A 13,557-nucleotide genomic window follows, 5' to 3' on the forward strand; every position below is an offset into this window, starting at 1 on the left:
CAAGGTTACATCATCCCCCAACAACAAATAGAGTTTACAATGGAATGAAAGAGATAGAAAAACCCTAGAAAGAGAAGAGGAGAGCTGTCACATCCCCAAATCTACCCTCAAGGAAAATGAGAGCTGCCACATCCCCAAAATCTACCCCTAAGGGGTGAAAAGTGTGTTTCTATGCTCAAGCCATCAAAAGATACAATCCCTAGGACGTGCAAGTGCTTAAATAGAACATAAAAATAACAGAAAAAGGTCCAAGCCCACGAAACTGGCGCTCAAGCGCCCTAAATGGGGCGCCCGGGCGGTGTGTAGCACATTTCTCGGGCTCAAGCGCCCCCGAGGGGCACCCGGGCGCAGTGCGGGACGAAAATTCTGCACTCTGGTTGACTTTTCTGCACTCTGATTGACTTTTCTGCACTCTGGTTGATTTTTCTACATTCTGGTTGACTTTTCTGCATTCCAACTATTTGGTACTTTAACTCTTCTTTCAAATCATTTCAATAGCCTACAAAATCAAGGGAAGAAGTCATGGATAAATAGGAGAGAGAAACCTTAAAAATCTAAGATTCTCCAATAAAGGCACTTGAAAAAGGAAAGAGAGCGACCTCGACGCTCTAAATTGCTGCCTAAGAGGAGACGAGACGTTCCACACATACAATGAAAAGGGGAGCAGATCCACAACTTCAAAAGGCGTTGAAAGTGTGTATCAACTCTTATGAAGGCATCGTTGACGACACGGTGATCACCTGACCGAGATGATCAAAATCGTGTGATGGTAAACGATGGCGCCGTTGACAACGGTAGACGATGGCGCCGCTGCCGGCAACAACGAGTGTAGTGGTAGAGGCAACAAAATTTTTTTCCTCAAAAGAACCTCAGGCTCTAGATACCATGTTGAATATAATGAAAAACCATCTATGTGATTAATCTTTCTTGTGTTGAATATACACATAGGTGTTGTATTTATAATAGAAGAAATATGGGCTAAGTCCAAAATACAAATAAGAAATAATAACAAACTAACTAAGTATAAAAGATAAAGTTATGATAAAAATAATATATCTAAAACATTATTTGAGTCTCACAAAGACGTTTTTCTTAGTAGGACGCTTTTTTTGAGTAGTTGACCTTTTAGACGTTGAGACACTGTTTGTATCGTCTATTAGATGATTTATTTGAAAAACATTTTCTTTCTTCAGAAACTTTTCTCTATAAGTAATATTTCGTTGAGTGTTATTTGATAAGCTTCAAAACTTGGGTTGCTAGACAATCTGATTTTTTCGCAACAGTCCACATCACCAATCTTTTTAATCATTGACAAAGGCATAAGATTGATGCTTCCAAGGTCTAGCAAGGCTTTTCCAACTATCAATTGTCCAATAGTCACAAGTACTGCAAAGCTACCTATATTAACAATCTTCTATGGCAGAGACTTCTGAATAATTGCACTACATCCAACCTCTAGTTGAACATTTTCATCTTGTAAGGTTCGTCTTTTTTGGGTCAGCAAGTCTTTCATGAACTTTGCATAGGTAGCCATTTGTTTCATAAATTTAATGAATGGTATATTGATCTGCAACTTCTTAATCATATCCAAGAACCTTTTTGAATTTTCTTTCCTTGTCTTTCTTTGTTGGTATATAAGGATATGATAGGTGAGTGACATAGGGGCTATCATCTTCAAACAAAATTTTCTTGTTCTTATTTCCCTCTTTGTTTTTTCTTTCATGTTCTTTCTTTTTCTCCTTTTCTTTTTCACTCTCTACTTCTTTTCGACTAGGTACGCTCTCTTCTTCCTTTTCTACATTTTTGTTTTTCTCTCAATTCTTCAGAATCTTGCTCACACTTTTTCTCTTCTTCTTCTCTTAATTTTTCACACTCAATCTCACACTCTTTTTCTTTTTTCTCTATATTTTTCTCTTTAAATTTCTTCAATTCTCAAATCATCACCAAATCCTTTACCTATGATAGTTCTTTGCCTCGTGGTAATGGCTTTGTATTGTTCCTTTGGATTGATCTTGGTGTTGGTCATGAGCTTTACTTCTTGCTATTTTGCCAACTATTATGCTAGTTGTTCAATCTACATTTCCAGGTTCCTAAGTGAAGCTTTTGTGTTCTTCTAATTTGAAGTAGATACCTGGATGAATTATGGCAATGAATCCTCAATTGTTTATACTTTATCTTGTTGTTGATTTGTTCTCCAGTTGGTGAAGTAGTTATTTGAACTTCGACTATCAATCATGAAGTATAACTCCTATTCTCGAGCAGTTTCAGTAGTAGAGCACTGATCATTTTGGTGTTCACCTACACATAAATCACATTTTAAAATCTATTGCACTAAGCCGCGAGGTCTCGACTCAAGTTGTAGCTTTGCCATATACTGTTCTAACTCTTCCATTTGTTGAGAAATGATTTTTTTCTGTGCCAATATAGCATCCTACGTTCCTAGCTTCAGTATTACTCTTTTGGAAGGTTAATTTCTATCATATTGTGCTTGATGATCATTAGTTGGTAGTGATTCAATACTTGTGGCAGCCTCCTAACACTTTTCATCATCATGGCTCTTCTTACTGATGTGTCCAACAACATTATGGTTTGTAGTCTCAATCCACTATAGAACATGTTGAGTTGAGCTACTTTATCAAATCTATGATTTGGGCACTTTTTAAGTGAGGCTTTGTATCTTTCAAATGCTTCACAGAAGTATTCACCCAATCCTTGGGAAAAGGTTGCAATAACAACCTTAACACTGATATATTTCAATGGTGGGAAGAATCTAGCCAAAAAGTTTCTTTCCACATCTTTCCAACTCATTAAACTCTGATTTGGGTGAGATTGTAACCAAATACTAGCCCTCCTTGTAAGGGAAAATGGAAACAACATTAGTAATACAACTTTTTCATCTTTATAATCAATCCCAAGTGTTTCACAAAGTTCATAGAATGTGGCCAAGTGATTGAAAAGATCTTCTTGGTCTAGTCCAGTAGATTTGTTGTGATTAGAGAAAATAAGGCATGTTTCACTTACACTCCTTTTGTAGGTATAATTATGCTTGAGAAATGGCATGACCTTTGTTGATAAGTGTAACCTCGAAGTAATCTTCTCTGATTGTTACCTGCAACCATTTGATTCACACAGTTTACTTTTAGATCAAGATTTGCTTCCACTTCAAGATTTGTACTCACAGCTTCAGTGTTAGTGTTTTCCTCTATTTTCTATTCTTTTTGTTATTCTTTCTAAGTGTGCATTCTACCTCTAGATCAAACAATAAACTTGTTTTTCTCTTCTCCTTTGCATACACAACAACTTAAACAATGGTGAGTGACATTAAAGCACAAAGATTTATACAGAAATGAGTGTAAAAATCAATGAAACAACAATCTTAAAAACAGTAAAAAAACTGAAAATTAAATGAGTCAGTTTATCTACACTTAAATACAGATTTGTGCAATGATCAATATGGTTTAAATAAAGATTTTCTTGACATAAATCCCTAACAACGTCACCAAAAACTTGTTCGTGATAGGTTTGTAACCTGACTCAAGACTAACTAAATGGTGAAGTAGGTAAAACATTACTTTAGGCCTCAAACAAATAGGCCTACAATTTTTTTTAGTATTAATATTCCTCTATTAAATTAATTATAAAATTATGTTAAAAAAAATAGTCTCAAGATATTACTTTAGTACTAATAAACCTCTATTAAAGCTTTATGTTTAAGAATAAAATTTAATTAAAAGTGATATGTAGTTATCTTTATGATCTTATAATCAATTTTCATTTCTATTTTCTTCTTTTATTTCTATGTGACTTTTCATTTAGTGACTCCACTCCTTGCTTTCTTCTATTCTAAAGTGCTTTCTTCTATTCTAAAGCATTTTTTCTTAGGATTTTGGTAGATTCTCTTGAATCTAATGATGCTTGTGTGTACCAATTTTTTTTATCCTCATTTTTTGTTAATATGTTTTTTTTATGTTGCTATTGTTTTTCTTCTATATTTTGAATTAGTATTAGGATTAAAAATGTGTTTCATTTACCGGGCTTAGTTTGATGATACTTTTCGATTTATGGATTTCTAGAGTTTTTGTACATGAATTTTGATAAGAACTGAAGTTTCTGTTTGGATTGAATTGTAGAACTATTAACTAGGTTAAAATTTAGCCTTTTAGTGAATAATGGAGATGAAATTTCTAATAACATAAGCGAAGAATGGAAGAATAATGTGAAAGTTAAATGAAATTAATTACGACATTTTAATAGATAATTTTGGATTAAAAAAGCTCAAAAAATAAATTTTAAATAAATCTCATTATTAAGTTTGCTTTCTGTCTTCTAAACCATTATTTATCATTGACTTGATTGAGCTTTCAGCTTGAGTCGATTCGACTTGACCTTTGAGAGAATGAGGTGAAAATGAGTGAAATTTCAAGTTCCTTATACTTTTGAAAGTATTTAAAATTAATCTATTTTATTTATTTGAAATACCTTATAAAATTCCTTAAATTTGAATTTATTTTTAATTACTTTATTCAAACAAATTTGAATTTATTTTTAATTATTTTAACAGATAACAAAAGAGAAGTTCATCACGTAAGGTAGTCTGCATGTTCAAGATGTTGTTTCCTTTTTCATTAATAGCTATCTTAAATCAATAGCCAAACGATGAAACCAAAAGTGATAACTATGCATGCTGTTTTCATCCGTGGAAATATGTCATTTGCAGGATTTGTGTTGAACAGATTCGGGATCAACCAACAAATGGCCTACATGAAAACTTAGTAATATTTGGGCACCAACTACTTTTGCATTCAGTGGCAAAGAAAATTCAAGAGGATTCACTGAATGCAGTAGGGACTATGAGAGTTGAAGAAGGAAAATTGAAGTGAATCTTGTACACATGTTGAAAGCAGATGAACAGAACCATTAATGGGAAGACAAGTAGGGTTGAGAAAGAGATGTTAGGACACATATAACTTTCTATCAGACATCAAATTTTGATAGATCAGTTTTTTAGGATTAAAATGCAGTTCGGCCAAGATTTTAATGATTTAAAAGAAATATACACCAAATTTGAGTGCAAGAAAAATAGAATTTAGAAAGATAACTACTTCCTGCGCCTCCTTGTTTTTCATAAAAGTTGTATTTTTCAAAATACCTTTCATTAAAAATATAATTAATTTTTTTTATACTTTTTTATTTTTATTATTTTTCTAATTGAATGTTTTGAAAGATATTTTTGAATTCAAAAATACTTTTCCAAATATTTAATAGAATAATTTTTTTCAAAACAACGTATTTTTAGAAGATATTTCCAATCTAAAAATGTTTCTGAAAACATTCATTTCAGAAATTTTTTTATATTTCAAAACATTTGATTAAAATATAAAATAATTTCATAACAGAGTATTTCAAAAAATATTTTCAGATCCATAAATATTTTTCAAAACCCTCAATTTGAAATTTTTATTCCGAACAAAGTGTTCTGAAATATAAAATAATTTTCAAAACATTTTAAAAAATATTTCTGAATCTAAAAATACTTTCCAATTGGAAAATACCTTCTAAAATTTGCTTCAAATTTTTTTTTATATTTTGAAAGGTATGTATCATCAGGGTTACTCTCTACACCACCCCACTTTGCTCTCTCTACCACCACATTTTTTATAAATTCCAAAACTATTTTTTATATTTTAAAATATCCTACACCCCCACCTCTTTTCTTCAACGGATGTCAACATTCGTTGAAGAAAAAATTATTCAACGGATGTGGCGACATCCGTTGAGTTTCTTTTCTTTTTTTAATTTTTAGTTTTTTAATTTATTGTATTTTAAATTAATATATAAATATTATTTAATTTTTTTAAAATTTTTACTTAATTATTTATAAATTAATTTTATTTTATTTAATAAAATAATTATTATTAATTTATGTATTATTATTTAAATAATAATTAAAATATTTTTTATACATATATATTAAAACGGATGTGCCCTCCGTTGAATTTTTTTTTCTTAAGTTTTTAATTTTCTTATTTTTTTATTTTAAATTAATATATAAATATTATTTAATTATTTTAAAATTATTATTTAATTATTTATAAATTAATTTTATTTTATTTAATAAAATAATTATTATTGATTTTAATTTATTTATTATAATTTAAATAATAATTCAAATACTTTTTATACATATATATTAAAACGGATGTGTTATATCCATTAACGGATATGGTGACATCCGTTGAGTTTTTTTTTTTTTAAATTTTTAATTTTTTATTTCTTTTATTTTTTTTATTTTAAATTAATATATAAATATTATTTAATTATTTTAAAATTATTATTTAATTATTTATAAATTAATTTTATTTTATTTAATAAAATAATTATTATTAATTTTAATTTAATTATTGTTATTTAAATAATAATTAAAATATTTTTTATACATATATATTAAAACGGATGTCACACATCCGTTGAATTTTTTTTTTAAATTTTTAGTTTTTTTATTTTTTATTCTAAATTAATATATAAATATTATTTAATTATTTTAAAATTATTACTTAATTATTTATAAATTAATTTTATTTTATTTAATAAAATAATTATTATTAATTTTAATTTATTTATTGTTATTTAAATAATAATTAAAATATTTTTTATACATATATATATTAAAACGGATGTGCCACACGAATGTGGCGACATCCGTTGAATTTTTTTTTATACACATATATATAACGAATGTGTCACATTCCGTTAGTTGAATTTATTTTTCTTTTAAGTAAACGGATGTCAACATCCGTTAAAGGTGAAACGGATGTTGACATCCGTTTTATAGAAGGATAAATTAGGTATGGAGTGGTGCAGGGAGCTGTTGGTGGTGGTAGAGGTAGCAACTCTCCTGTTACATATATCCAGTAAAAGGCCCAGGAAGCTGTTTGAAATAAAAGATAAATAAAAGTGGTATTTAAGCAGACACATTTCAGACTGTCTTTTAAACAAGTGGGCTTATGAATCTTTGAGGATACAGGAAATTAGGCTTTTCTTCTTTCTACACCCATCTAAAAGTATAACACCCCATTTTTTTGGAAATAGAGTTTGTAGAATTAGAAAATATATTGCGAAAATCTATTTTGTAATAATGAATGAGATGTGTATAAGCATTTTGTGAGATCCATGCAGAAACATATTATGTACCATTGAACCACTAATTACATTTGTCTGCTTCTTTTTAATGAATTGTTTTATACTTCAAAAAATCATTCCACATTTTTTATGTGGTTTTTACATTTTGATAAGATATCCCAAAATATATAAAATATAGTGAATGAGGGTTTTTTTTTTAAAGTGTATTTATGGTTCCAATCATGTGAAGATTCACGGGTTTTGGTCAAAATATAGTCTAAAAAAGGACATTAAACAAAATGATTGACAAAAAGACACAAACTAATAAAAAAAAAAGTAGGACAAAACAAAAGTTAGAAGACCGACTTCAAACTTAATCGAAGTTAGAGAATCATAATACCGTTGTACCTATACGAAAGATTTACAAAAAGTTAAATTATTAAACAAACACTGCATAGCATTAACCGTGTTATTTAAAGTCAATATTTTATAAAACTTAATAATATAATTTTTTGTATCTTGATATCAATTTGGAGTATCATCACTTTTGTTCATAACTAATTTTTTACAAAAAAAAAAAACAAACATGTTAACTACTTTCTCTTCAAATTTCATTTTACCCATTTATAAAGCTTGACCATTAAACTTTGCTGGAAAAATTGAAGTTCAATTTCTCTATATTAACAGGTATTAAATCAAATTAAGTGACACATGAAACTTTGTTACCAATTTATTCTTTATGTTTTAGGGAACTATATATCTTGTTTCAACATATACATACAAGTTGCATGTAGAATGGAAGAAAAATATTCTTAAAAAAACTTAATTTTTTCAAGTTAAAACCAAAGGAGATTCATAAAGCTATGTTTGCCTAACTCTTTATGAAAAGGTCTCCATTATTGTACCAAAAAACAGTGTTCATTGTTGTTAATTTATATTTGATTTTGTAGAATTTAAGAAATAGAAAAGTAAAATGTGTTTGAAATATGATGGTAGTAGAAGAGTATTATTGTTGGAATGAGATGTATGTATCCTTGCATAGTTGTTGTAGATGTCTCTCTCGTATGTGACATTTTGGTTGGTGGTAATAGGATCCCTATACGTAAAAACAAGTTACCCCACAAATGCCAAGTGCCTATTTCCATAATATTCTTCACATATAATTCAAAGTGAGAATATTATGTTACCAACTTGTGATATTATTGCCAATTATATATACCATATACGAGAACCTATAAAGTATTCTCTTATTTTCTGACTTACAATAGGCCACTATCATTTCACATTGCCAAAAGTCTTCATCCATGCATTGTCACATCTCAACAAAACCACCATTGTTGTCTACAATAGGTCCACACTTCTTAAATAATAATAATAATAATAATAATAGTAATAGTACCCTTATCTAAGATTGATTTTATTTTTTATTTTAATTTAAATAAAATATTCTAATCACCATTTAGATTTTATGAAACTAAATGAACATTTCGTATTTTTTTTATCTTACTTTCGTTAATTGTTTGAAAACTACGAGAGCGTATACTCTATAAGGCAAGTTAATGTAAATATTTAAAAAAAAATCAAATGTATAAATCCACGAAATATTCTTGAAAGTGGTTAGTATAATTTATATTTTTAATTATGGAAGAGAATTTTGTTTTAACTAAAACGTTGGTGACCACTAAGATACGAAAAAAAGAATACAATCTTTTAAAGAATATTTATCTTAATACTTTCGAGAAGGAAAAAATCCTTTATTCCACTCTGGATTGTAGGATGGGCTAAATTTTTGTATTATATAGTAGTATCTCATTAGCAGAGGAGTTGAATCACGAAATTTTTTCTTTTAATTTTTCGGACTCGTAGTTATATAAATTAAGATGTAAGATCTTATATTGTTCACTCATTTATAAGTACAAGAGCTCTATATCTAAAAATGTTATAATACAGGTTTATTTTTCTAAATTATTTCAGATTTAATATATTTCTAATGCAACTTTTTCGATTTTGAAACTTTTTTACAAACAATGTTGTTGTATAACTATAAATAATCATTTAACCTTTGAATAACATAACTCTTTTAGTCACAACATGATTTGTCGGATTTGCTCATAAAACATTTGATTTAACTGATTTGATAAAAAAAAAAAAGGTGGTCACACACCAAATACTAGTGTTCGAAGTACCCTAAAAAGAGAATGTTGTTTGTGACATAAGACACAACCACCTCCACCACACACAAGTGTTGGAACCTAAAAAGAGAATCTTGTTTGTGACTTGATATGCATATAAATGAATATGCATTGGCAAGTCAAAAAGTTAGTGTTCTATGCACCCAATAATAATGAACATTGAACCATAAAAAGAGAGAGATTATGAACCATATAATGGAACTAATTATAAACATAAATTGATTATAATTGAACACTATGGTAAATTGTATAGATTTGTAATTAAAATTTAATATCAATAATTTTACTTTCCTACAAATTTACTTACATGAGCATACTCGTCATGAAAACTTATCATAACATTGGTGAAAGATTCAATCATGATTGAATCTATATTAATAATAACAATATTAAAGAAACATAATATTATAACTTTATAATAAAAAATAAATTTTATAGGCTATTAATCTTTAAAATCCATATAAAGTTTAAAGTTGAAGTTTCAAGTATATATTCAATTTTTATTATCAATATTTTTTTTTTTTAGAACAGATCAGAAGGATCAATACTTTGTTTTTTTGAAAAAGACTAAACTATAAACATTTTTATTGACTCTTAGCAAATAAATTTTGCTGGTTTTGACTGATTGTTTCTTATGGTCAAATTAATCTAGCTATTTTCAAGCTTGCAGCCAGAAAGTATCCGATTTTTCAAACTCAGATGATATTAAATAATATAGTTGAATAATTAATAAAAAAAAGTGTTGATAATCATCTCAATTTATGATTATAAAATTTTAAAACTTTAAGCTCAGTGGTGATTGGAGATTTCAACTTTATTTATCACTAAGTAAAAGTGTTGCATTGGTGGGATGCTAGCTGGGTATTCTACAACATTTTCCTAACAATATATATATATATATATATATATATATATATATATATATATATATATATATATATATATATATATGTATATATATATGTATATATATGTATATATATATATATATATATATATATATATATATATATATATATTACATTCATATTATATAAAGAGACAAAAATGCATAGTCACACTTCTCAATATCTTCACTAATTGTATGTAAATTATACAAAGTGAATCCATTATTTTGGCAGACAATGGAGTTTTCAGATTTATTTAGAAACATTTTATATTTTTATTGGTGCGCGTTACTGATTATTCATGTTAATATATATATTTTTACTTTGTTGGAGCTTTTCTTTCTATTCAATTATTACATATGTACTCTTTTGCTTTTATGATATGTAGCAAAACGTTTTAGTGTTCAACTATAACATCTTTTAATCCCAACACATTAATATAAAGTATCTTTATATATATAAAAAAAAACTTTTAAGGATTTTAGATTATTAAACTAAGAAGTACACTTACGGGTGTTATGGTGCTCATACCAATAACATATTTACCTCTACGAGGGTAAGTGGTATTTTTCTTCAAAATGTATTTTTTTTCTTACATGCACCCTAATGACATAATAAATATACAATGAAAAGTACTATTTATCTGATAACTTTATTCTAAAAATTAAATTTATATTTTATTGTTGGGGCATTATGTATGTATGTATTTATTTTAAAGTATTTTCTTAATAAATAGTTATTCTCTTAAACTTATTTAAACTTACTACTATAACTATTTACACTCTAATTACGTTTAGGCTCCTTATTATGTTTTTTATTACTTGCTCGGTCTTTATTAGATTGGGTGCATTTCAACATCATACTAAGCGGAGGGGTCGAGATGTATGATTCGATGTAGCATATATTGAACAAAATAAACTCAGAATACATTGGAAAAAGAAAAAGGAAAATTTTAGAAGTAAGTAATTTAGTGTTTTCCTATTCATTTATTCTTAAAGTGATAATATTTATTCAAAAAGACTTACGTATGTGGTTTTCGATAAATATATATTGTTAATAAAAGCGTTGTATGCTGTATTTTTTCTTTTTTCTTTTATTTATATTGAAAAAACAACATCGAAATCTAAAACCAATGTTGAATTCCATGGGCCAATGGCCTAGTGGATTGGGCCATAATGTACCATTAACCCAACTTGTTACAGGATGTTAATCATGTGCTTTGTTCATAATAATAAATTACTTATGTATAATGATAAGTTAATTGGCTATTTATACCACAATTTTCTGTCCAAGTCAAGGTACTCTTTCCAGTAAAATTTCATACGATGAGTCGTAGAAAAGATCTATGTTGTTGTCTACATCAATAGCATTCTTAGTGGATTAAAAATAGAGCATTGTTAACGGATTAAAAATAAAACAATGGTACACATATAACATAAATCTAAAAATCTCTGATATTTTTTTTCTTCGAATGTATATACGCCCTTTTTATCTATATGACTGTTTTTTCTTAATAATACCTAAATGTTATGAGTGCAATGCAGAATAACATGAATAATTAGGTATTAAAAGTATGTTTTTAGTTCATTTATTTAAATGTATATTGGAATCCACCATTCTTTAAAAGTTCATATAAAATTAATTTCTAATGAATTTAAATTTTATATGATTTATTGAACAATTATATTAATTAGATTAAAATGTCAAAACGAGTGACTATAACACGTTTCAGCCACATGTAAATTTTAAAATATTTTGTTTTATATTTTTCTTTTTTTCTTTTACATTTTTCTTTTAGTCTTAGAGGATGTATTTTATGCATTATTAAACATTTTGAAAAAGATAAATTTCAATTTCGCATGTAAATTGAGAGATTTAAAACATACTAAACAGATTTGTCATTCCATTTTTCAATATTGTGCAAATCATCTGACAAATATTATCAATGCTATTTGCGATTGCATTACAATTGTGGCTGAATTTTGTTCATTAACCTTTATTAAAATCTTGCATCTAGCTTTTACATCAATTTCATGAACCTTTTCCCTAATCAAAGCATTTCGCCGAGATGAAAATGCCTCCTCAGGAATGATAGAGTTGGAGAAAATATGGTCAGAAAGACATCCTTGAAGCCATGTACCCTAGGTAACAAGATGTTTAATAATCCTTGGAGTAATAACTTTTGCACATATTTTAACATTGATTTTATGGACATGTTTATGCTAATGTTACCTTGTGAGTTGAATATTGATATTTGTTGGTTAATAAACACTTTTTTCGTAAGTATTTTGTTAGTTCATCAACATACATGTGAAATTGAAATTTATCCCTCTAAAAAAGTTTAGTTTAAAATTCTCCGATGATTCTCATATTTGTACAAGATTCTCAATTCGGTCCTTTCATTTTAAGTTATCTCAATTGAGTCCTTAATTTTGAAAATGTGTAACAAATAAGCTATTTTCGTTAAGTGGACAAAAAGTACATCAAGACGTGCTGAGGTGTAATATTTAGTGAAGGATGTGTCATTGTTGAATAATTTTAGTGACTGACGTGTTGTTTCATCACCTTTTACATGTGCAGTGTTTGCCCTAACATTTAAATGGTTGTCCTAACATTTAAAGGGGAGAAGTGGTTTTGTGAAGGAAGAGGTTGTCGAAAGTGGAACTCGAACATTGTTCAGCTGAGGCATGTCTTGTTCTTCTTCGTCTTACACTTGTAATGGTTGAGGGATACAACATAGTAGTGGCGTCGTAATGAGATTGAGTGTAAAACCCATTTGCTTTTGTGGTGAGAATGCAGTGTTTTTAACTATCAAAACTCCTAAGAATAAGTGTTTTTAACTGCCATTAAACTCCTACCCTAATAATACAACGTAAGACCCATTTTCCATCCCTAAAACGAAAACGAAACACCCAACTATCCACCAAATCAAACTCACCTCAACTACCGTGAACCTTCGTTTCCTAGTTGTTTCGAAATCCACAACTGATTGTGTTGGTGTTCTGTTCTGTTGATCTTTAAATCCCTTTCACTGTGCTTCAATATCTCTACCACATTGTGTTTGTCTTTTGTTCCAAATCCCTCTTTCGAAATCCATAAATCTCCAGTTTCAAAATCCCTAATCTATAGTAATTGTGCACCGAATCCCTAATTTTTTATCTAACCACGGTCTACAGTTAAACAATGTCATGTCATAAATTAAACTTCAATTCTACATAATAAAATTACCCACATCACCATGTCTATTGTGCACCACATTAGCATGTCTTGATGTTGTTTTTGTCCACTCAACATAAATGGCTTATTTGTTGCACATTTTCAAAATTGATGACCCAATTGAAATAACTTAAAACGAGGGG

The 13,557-nt window shown here is 28.2% G+C and overlaps 1 non-coding gene across 1 annotated transcript; it reads left to right on the plus strand.

Moving 5' to 3' along the window:
• The first annotated feature begins 2,638 nt into the window (after positions 1-2,638).
• Positions 2,639-2,745, plus strand: LOC128193828 (small nucleolar RNA R71). The gene has a single exon (XR_008245137.1). It is a non-coding gene; the product is annotated as a small nucleolar RNA R71 (small nucleolar RNA).
• Positions 2,746-13,557: the final 10,812 nt, after the last annotated feature.

Source organism: Vigna angularis, chromosome 8 (genome assembly GCF_016808095.1).
Source record: "Vigna angularis cultivar LongXiaoDou No.4 chromosome 8, ASM1680809v1, whole genome shotgun sequence".
NCBI classification, from domain to species: domain Eukaryota; kingdom Viridiplantae; phylum Streptophyta; class Magnoliopsida; order Fabales; family Fabaceae; genus Vigna; species Vigna angularis.